The sequence below is a fragment of the Bubalus kerabau genome, chromosome X, assembly GCF_029407905.1.
Source record: "Bubalus kerabau isolate K-KA32 ecotype Philippines breed swamp buffalo chromosome X, PCC_UOA_SB_1v2, whole genome shotgun sequence".
In the NCBI taxonomy this organism is placed as follows: domain Eukaryota; kingdom Metazoa; phylum Chordata; class Mammalia; order Artiodactyla; family Bovidae; genus Bubalus; species Bubalus kerabau.
Genome location: NC_073647.1, coordinates 131,759,943 through 131,769,220, shown reverse-complemented (window position 1 = coordinate 131,769,220; position 9,278 = coordinate 131,759,943). Strand labels below are relative to the sequence as shown.

General features: G+C 39.6%; 1 long non-coding RNA gene across 1 annotated transcript; it reads right to left on the bottom strand.

Moving 5' to 3' along the window:
* Nucleotides 1-232: 232 nt before the first annotated feature.
* Nucleotides 233-6,426, bottom strand: LOC129639608 (uncharacterized). The gene is made up of 2 exons (XR_008708502.1): nucleotides 5,146-6,426; nucleotides 233-514 (listed from the first exon to the last, which is right to left on the bottom strand). It is a non-coding gene; the product is annotated as an uncharacterized LOC129639608 (long non-coding RNA).
* Nucleotides 6,427-9,278: the final 2,852 nt, after the last annotated feature.

Sequence of the window (9,278 nt, the reverse complement as noted above, 5' to 3'; positions counted from 1 at the left end):
GGCAGTTTAGAACATCTCCTGCCTCTCACAGTTGGGAGGCTCTGAACAATCACATGTGGCTGGAAAAACCTATTCAGGCAGGCTAGAGGATTTCCAAAGGAGTTTGTAGGTTAAACACTGTCACACTCAGGAATTATTAACTGGAGCTGTAAGCTAACTCTTTTTTCAGAGAGAGGTAGTGAGGGACAGCCCCCTGTAAAGTCAGAGGTGTAGGTGAAAGCACAAAGCAGAAAGTAGGCAGACTCTGGTTTTGGGGGTAGATGCTCGAGAATTTCCAGGGGGACTCCTGAGGCTCGATCCCGCCTTTGCGTATGCCGAGCCTCCTTCCTCATGACCTTTGTCATGGGCGGAGTGCCTCACGCTGGCTCCTGGCAGTGATAGGATTCCAGTTGAGCTATTACAGATCATCACTCAATATGCAATATGCCGTCTCCCGGCATCTCCCCCTTTTTTATTTCTTAAAACAGCCAGATGCAGCTCAGTCGCAAGCTTCTGAATGTTCTGCCGAAGAATCCTGACAATACAAGGAAGAATGATTATGAGAAGATTAGACAGAATGTTTTTTCCAGAAATAAAAGTTAGAGAAGGTGTGAAAAAAGTCATTAGCTGCTCCAGTGGCGGTAAAATCCAGTCGAGAGTGTTCCAGGGTCTGTATTTGATTATGAAGTTTCCCTAAGTCCAGGCCAATGTCAGAGCTGTTCCAAACACCTGAGATATGATTTTTGATTTTTTCCCATTCTTAATCTGTCTCGTTTACCTTTAAAGATGTCACGCATATCCACCGGTAATCAGCGTGGCAAGACAGAGCCATTTTCACTTTTAAAGCCTGTAAATCAGTCCCAATATGCATTATTGCCTCTTCTAAGGCATCTACTCTCATCTCTAATTTCCTATCTATAGCTTCCTGTGTTGCTAGAGTTAGTGAAACATTTTTAGACATGATATCAACATATTGGGCAGTATGCACTTGTTGAGTCAATGATATTGCTGCCACAGTAACAGAAGTAATTGCGGTTATTAAAGCTGATATTCCTAAAATAAGTAAGCCCACAAATCGTCGCAATCGCATTAAATCCTGAAGTTGTTGTAATACAGCAAGACTATAGTTATATCAATAAGTGGTTACATTATAAGATAAGGTGGACGTTGTAACACTTACAAAGGAGCAAACATTATATTGAGGGTTTAAACAAGATGAGAGCATACATTGTTCACAGGTCACTACATTGGGTCCACCAGTTTAAAGTCACATGTACATTAAGTTTTCCAGAATCGTTGGTAAAGAGAAAAAACATAAGGAGAGGGTAGACAAGCCAAATCAGAATAAGTAGAATTATTTTCTGGTTGGAGTTCGCGCTGCAGCAGCCCCGTCGGTCCCACCGGGATCTCGATGTTTATCTTGCCTCCCCTTCTGGCGGGCTCCTCTTTTGTGACCGAAGCAATGGGTGAACTGGATGTCTGGGGGCCTGCAACATGGCGAATCAGCCTGTCTAAATTGGAGAATCTGCATCCTGTGGAAAAATACACGCACATCCTCGACCGCTAGTTAATAATGGGTCAGGACCCTTCCATTGTCCTGAGAGGAGGTCCTTCCATTTGACTAATGGTTTTGCATTTAATTGCTCCAGGCACCAATGAGGAAGCACTGCAGTAGTTCCAGCCAGATCAGTATTTAGAATATTTATTATGAAGAGAGCATGTTGCAAGATTTGATGGGGAGAGCTATACTTAAACTCCCCTTCTTTCAATTTTTGAATTTGGATTTTTAATGTTTGATGTGCTCTTTCCACAATGGCTTGTCCCTGTGGATAATAAGGGATGCCTGTATTATGTTTAATTTGAAACTTTATACAAAATTCCTGAAAAGACTTAGAAGTGTAAGCAGGAGCATTGTCAGTTTTCAGAGCTTTTGGCAGGCCCAAATATGAAAAACAAGTAAAGAGATGTTGTATCACATCTTTAACTGCCTCTCCGGTACGAGCAGTTGCAATAATAATGTGAGAAAAGGTATCTACAGTTACATGAACAAAGGACAGTTTTCCAAATGAAGAAACATGAGTTACATCCATTTGCCAGAGTACGTTAGGTTTGAGACCATGAGGATTAACTCCCATAGGTAGACTATTAGAAACAGTAGGGCAGTGTAAGCAAGAACGCACAATCTCTCGAGCAGTCTCTCTAGGAATTTGGAATTGATACCTTAAGGCAGTAGCGTATTGATGATGAAGTGAGTGAGAGGCTCTGGCCTCCTCAATCACAGCAGCCACTGTATTTCTGGTTAACAAGTCAGCCAAATCATTAAAGGCATTTAAAGGGCCGGGCAATCCGGAATGAGCCTGAATGTGTCCAATGAAAAATATTTTATTCCTTTTCCAAATTTGTTGCTGTAATTTAGTTAACAAATGAAATATGGTGGTTTTATTTTCAGGCAAAACCGCAGTTTCAATGTGTGGAATCAGCCTGACCACATACTGAGAATCAGAGTAAAGATTAAATTCCTCATCTGCAAACATAGCAAAAGCCTCTATGACTGCTGTTATTTCAGCTCTTTGAGCTGAAGTTTTTTGTGTTTCTAAAACCTTTTGGTGATTTTTAGTAACTATGGAGGCTTTACCATTTGCTGATCCGTCAGTAAAAATTATCTGAGCATTTGGAATAGGAGATTGTTTACATCTGACAGGAAAAATAACTGGATGTCTGGATATAAAATTCAGCAAAACATGTGAAGGTAAATGATGCAAAAATTTTGACCAAAATAGTTTCCTATAGCAATCTGCCAATTTTCAAACATTAGAAGAGCATCAAATTGTTCCTTATTATATGGAATTACAATTTCTGATGACTCTTTACCAAATAATTCAATGCTCCTCTTTTTTCCTTTAATATCAAAGTAGCTATCAATCCTAGATAAGAAGCCACTACTTTTTTAGTTTGAGCGGGAAGATGGACCCACTCTAGGGAGCCGTTTTGCCATAAAACCAATTTTTTGTCTGGCTTCCCCAATTACACCTATGGGGGTTTTATGGCAAAGGAATTGTCAAGCAGTTGTCAATTTAATTTTTTAATTTTTAAAATTTACATTTTAACAACATGAATTTAAAGATATGTTAATTTAGGTCTAATGTTTAGTTTAAGTCTCTGTATAAATTTAAATAATATATGTATAACCTCCTTATCTCATTTTAGTATACAGATATACCTAAATGCAAAATGTATTTATATATGTATTTATATATGGCAACAAGTATAAACTTATTGACATAATCAATATACTTGAATTAATCTTTATAATTAATATGTTAATTAATATATATTACAGCAATACAACACGTACACATCTAATACCAACCAACACAAACCAATGCACTGCAATAATACATGTCACACATATATAATAATACAGTATATAGAACATATATCACAGTACATCAATCCATACCAATTAATATCAGCCACTCACACATTATATTACTGCAATATATATTTAATTATACAGTATATATATAATATGCATATATAGTATACATATTTATATACAAATTAATCAAGTATAGATCTATAAATAGAATTAGGTATACCTTTATTATATTTTATTTATACCCATACCTAACTAGGCAAACTGTAATTATGTAAATATATTTATATTATGTATTTATAACAACATATAAAGTATTGTTAATTGTACCGCCTGTTGATGACTAAGAAATTGAGAAAACCCTTCTCTGAGTATCTCCTATTTGAGACAGCACGTCCCTCCCCCATAGGGTAAAGGGGAGCATAGGAACTACATAGGGTTGGAAAGTTCCACAGGTATCCTCAAACTTCCAATCTAACATTTTTGAACTTTTAACTACTGTGGGGGCTTGAGGGCAAATGAAACAAAATTTGACTCCTGAAATCTATCAGGGCAACTTGCCAATCATCACTATTTTGTAAAAGACTTGCAGTTGATCCTTATTAAGTGAAATTATTATATTTGCTACTTCTTTTCTAAAAAGTTCTACACTTCTTTTTTCCTCCTTTTATAATTAATTGTGCCACCAAGCTGGGATAAGATAAAACTATTTTTCTTGGGGTCACTGGTCACAAGCACTCTGTAGGTGTATGTTCTGTGGCAAGAATAATTTAATCTCATCTTTTGGTAATATTAATCCTAATTAACTGATCATTTAAAGTCTCATCTACTTTAACAAGAGCCGTCTGTCGTCTTAGTCAACTTTCGCTTAGAACTGGAATTAGGATCGCTTTTTAAGCAATCAAACAAAGGCTTTAAATCTGCAGTAGTCAGTTTTAAATGTGGGCGTATCCAATTAATGTCCCCTAATAATTTTTGGAAATCATTTAAAGTTAGTAAACAATCTTCAAATGGGCATTATCAATTTTCAAAACTTTTGGCACCTAAATATGAGAAGCAAGTAAAGAGGTGTTGTACAACATCTTTATAAGCTTCTCCAGTTATCGTTTTGTAAACTAAATCTGGTCTATAGCTTTTTAGATGACAAGTAACCATCTAATCTTTGCTTGAATACTTCCAGCAATGGAGAACTCACTACTCTTCAAGGTTTTAAACTCTCCCTCACCTTTTTTTCTACAGCATTCCCACCCTGCATACCACTTTCTCTAATCTCACCAACTCATTTTCAGTAGTATGCGTGGGCCAGGAACCGGGCCAGTTTTTTCCAGCAATGTTAAGAGATGTCTGTTCTTGTGTCTAATAGCCCTGACATTTTATTTTCTTGAATTAAAAGATCTTTTAAAGGCCTTGGAGCTGTAATTTCCTGCACCCAAAAGGCTAGATCACTAGCTCTGCGGCTCTTAGCTTGAGAAGTCAAGAGTTTTTTTGTCTGATACTAAGGTAAAAGCAAAAACTGTGTTACTCTTTGACCTTTATTAATTTGCACAGTTTTAGTAGGCGGTGAGGTCAAAATTTTAATTTCTCAATATAATCAGAATCTACTACACCATGCACCACCGAAATTTTCTTTTTCTTTTTTCTTTCTTTCTTTCTTTTTTTTTTTTTTTTAAGAAAGCGAGCTACGCCCTAGCACAAGTCCTACAATGCCCTCAGGTAGGGGGCCAGCCACTCCCATTGGAATTGGAGTAACCAGCTCGTCAAGGGTTAATATTGTTGCTAAATCCCCTTACCGTTTTTCTCTTAGCCTGGGTGAGACCCCCCTGAGGGGGTTTTCTCCAAGGAGCACGCTCCGCATATTGTGCACGCAGTCTGTTTTAAAAGCTCCACTGTTCAAAAACTTTTTCTCTTCCTCAGGCTTAGGTAACACTTTGAGAGGCTTTGGGGGCAAAGTGGGGAACTCTTGAGCCCTGAAAGGCGCAAACGGAGGCGGCGGCGATGGCCTTAAATCAGAAAGTGGTGGATAAGTTTTTTGTTTTTTAAAGGTTTGCGCAGAGCGGGAGGGAGCTCGCCAGGGCACCTGGTCACAGCGTCTCTTACTGTCTCTCTCTCTCTTCCTCTCTTCCTGCCTTTCTCACTTTTCTCTCACCCTTCCTTTTTCACTACCCTTCTCTTTCCTTCGTTTCTTTCCCTTTACCCTCTTCTCTTCCCTAATCTTTTTTTTTTCCTATCTTTTTCTCTGTATCTCCTTTTTTAACTTCCTTTTTCTATCTTGTTGCGTTCCCTAATTCTTCTCTGTTCCTCTCTTTTTCACTCTTTAGCTCTTTCTCTATCTTTACATCTTTCTCTATTTTCTTTCCTTTTTCACTTTTTTTTCTTTTTATTTTTCTCCTTTTTTGTTTTTATTTTTGCTTGGGTGAGGCCCCCCCTGAGGGGTTTTTCTGCAATGAGCGGGTTCTGTATATTGTGTATTCTTTAAAAGCTCCTTTGTTTAAAAGAAAATTTTTTTTTAATTCTTTTTCAGCCTTAGGCAATGCTCTGGGAGGCTTGGATGTAAACTGGGGAATTCCTAGGCCCTGGGAGATGCAAGCGGAGGTGGGGTAGTCGCCTTAAATCAGAAATTGTTGGATAAATTTTTAAAGGTTTGTGTAGAGGGGGAGGGGGCTCGCCAGGGCGCCCTGCCGCAGCGTCCTGTAAGCCCTCTCCTTCCTCGGGAGGTAGAGCACAGTCTCCCTCCTTTCCTTTGTCAATGGCAGAAAATATGATCTGCGCAGAAGGAAACCCACTACCATCCACCGCTATAGCCTCTCCCATAGGCTATCCCACAGCCTCATGATGAGGGTCCAGAACATTTTTAATCATATTTATAGGATAAGTTTTTAGTTGTTTTTTACCTTCACCCAAGTATCTAAATTAACAGTAGCCTCTTTAACAGTTTCAAGATTACTTGTATAAAGAGTTGCCATTCTTAGTTTCAGTGTTACCCATGTCAGAAAATTAAGTATAATAGAAGATAAAGCTTTTAGCTTTTAAAAGATCAGGCTTTTCTTTGGCCTTTTAACTTCAGAAACCGTTTTTTCTCTCTAACTAACTGTTTAACACTTTCAACACTTCTAGAAGATAAAGCTTTTAGCTTTCAAAAGATTAGGCTTTTCTTTGGCCTTTTAACTTCAGAAACCGTTTTTTCTCTCTAACTCTTTAACACATTCAACACTTCCCACTCCTACTCGCCCTGTCTATCCTACAGGGGGGTCCGCGGCACCCTGAGTGGGGTCCTATCCGTCCCTAATATTCAACACTGGGGGAAAGGGTTGGGGACCTACCTTCGAATCACCTGTCTCGGGCGCCACCTGCCGGGGTCCAGCCCCGGCTGATCCAGGGTATTCGAAGCGGGGACAGCGTCGGCGACCTATTTAATTATTTATTCATCAAAGATATAAAGAGTAATAGAATGAGGATAGCTCAGTGAGGAAATTCAGTGGAGAAAAGCGGCTGAAATAAAGATAGCTCAGTAGGAAAATTCAGTGGAGAAAAGAAGCTGAGTGGCTTGGTTTACGCGGAAAATCAATATAACCCGTGACACCAGGTTAGCTCTGACCACGGAGGCCGCAGGCGCCCTCTCGAATAGCGGAAGGTGCCCCACCTTAGACACCTTCTCGAGTGGGTCTTAGAAGCCCAGGCAAATAAATGGTCGCAGAGGACATCCGCGCTCCAGATGGACACTCAGCTGGAAGTTAAAGGGAAGAATGACATGGGGAGACCAAGCGTTGGTGAGCAAGGCCCGCACTTTATTTTCCAAAGTAGTTTTTATACCTAAAGGTATGCATAGAGAATAATGGGGGAAGGGGTAGAGCCATGCAGCAAGCCAGGCTTTCTTCCTTATCATATGCAAAAGTTCAGGTGATTGACATCATCTTCTGGCCCGGAGGCCTGTTAACATTTTAAGAAACTTATTTTTCTCTAAAGGTGATTATTCCAAAGTCAGGCACCAGCCTTCCAAAAAGCATTGGACAAAGCTGCATTTTACATTTCTATACACCCATTATATCAATCAATACACTGCCAAGGACACAGTAGGTAAGGAGTATGGAGACTTAGCAGCAAACATTGGCCCAACAAGTGAAAAACCCTTCACCAATACAATTTCTAATCAATCTTTTAACTACTCAAAGGAATCTGTGTTTAGGCAGTTTAGAACATCTCCTGCCTCTCACAGTTGGGAGGCTCTGAACAATCACATGTGGCTGGAAAAACCTATTCAGGCAGGCTAGAGGATTTCCAAAGGAGTTTGTAGGTTAAACACTGTCACACTCAGGAATTATTAACTGGAGCTGTAAGCTAACTCTTTTTTCAGAGAGAGGTAGTGAGGGACAGCCCCCTGTAAAGTCAGAGGTGTAGGTGAAAGCACAAAGCAGAAAGTAGGCAGACTCTGGTTTTGGGGGTAGATGCTCGAGAATTTCCAGGGGGACTCCTGAGGCTCGATCCCGCCTTTGCGTATGCCGAGCCTCCTTCCTCATGACCTTTGTCATGGGCGGAGTGCCTCACGCTGGCTCCTGGCAGTGATGGGATTCCAGTTGAGCTATTACAGATCCTCACTCAATATGCAATATGCCGGCTCCCGGCAGTCAATGCTATGGAAGAGAACTCTGATAGAACATCATGAAGTTTGGAAGGATTACACGACTGAAGATCCGATTCTTGTTACAAAAAAAAAAAAAAAAAAAAAAACCATGAAAGTCCCAAACAATAAATTCCTGCTAAAAAAAAAAAAAAACAAATAACAAAAAACAAAAAACAACTGTTCAGGTGTTGTGCATGCCTTCACAGGATTTGTGACAGTGTCAGTTAAGAAAATCATGACAGAGACTGTGGATATAGCATGAAAAGGTGGGAGGGGGTGAAGAGTCCCAAAATATGGATCTTGGAAATATCCAAGAGCTAGCATACCCTACAGCAGAGGAATTAACAGAATATGACTTGATGGAGATGAGTGGTGCTGAACCAGAGCTGGATGATGAGGAAGAAGACATAGAAGAAGCAGTGCCAGAAAACAAATTGAGATTAGACAATCTGGCAGAAGCATTCTGAGGACTCAAGACTGCTTTTGACTCTTGTATGGCATGGATCCTTCTATGATATGGGCACTGAAAAGAAAGCAAATGGTGGAAAGAGGACTGATAACACAGAGAAACATTTTTAGAGAAATGAAAAAGCAAAATCTTCAGACAGAAATTACAATGCATTTCCATACACTGAGTGTGCCTGCTTCCCCCTGCCTCCCCTTCCACCTCCTCTGCTCTTCCACCTCTGCCACTCATCAAGGTCAACCCCTCCTCTTCCTCCTCCTCTTCAGCCTACTCAGCAAGAAGGTGTCGGGAAGAAGACCTACATGATGATCCACTTCCCCTCAATGAGCATTAAATACTCTTTGTGCCATACCGGTAATAATCTTATCTGTTGAGTATGTATGTGAGTGTCTTTGTGCTAAGAGCTCATAACTGTAGGCAAGGACTGTATGAGATGTTTCTGTGTCATCATCTTCATCATCACCACCAGCTAAGTAAGTATACATCATGTAGAACATAGCGTGCAAGACGTGTATTGAAGTGGATAGCCTACCATTGCATAGGCAGAAGGTGAGTTACATTTAATATAAAATTAATAATGTTTATATTCTCTGTTTTATAATTTTGCTTTCAAAGAATTCTATTACTATACACTGTCCCATCTCTGTCTTGTGAATGGATAAATGGCACATCAGCCTGTCATCACAGGTAAGTCTTTTCTCTTAAAGTAACAATGTTTTCAGTACTTTATTATAAATATGACTGAAATAGCATAGGATATAAAAATTTTAGTGATCCATTCATTACTATAGATGCTTGGCTACCATGAAGCAATCCTATCAGCTACACTAGTCTACTAT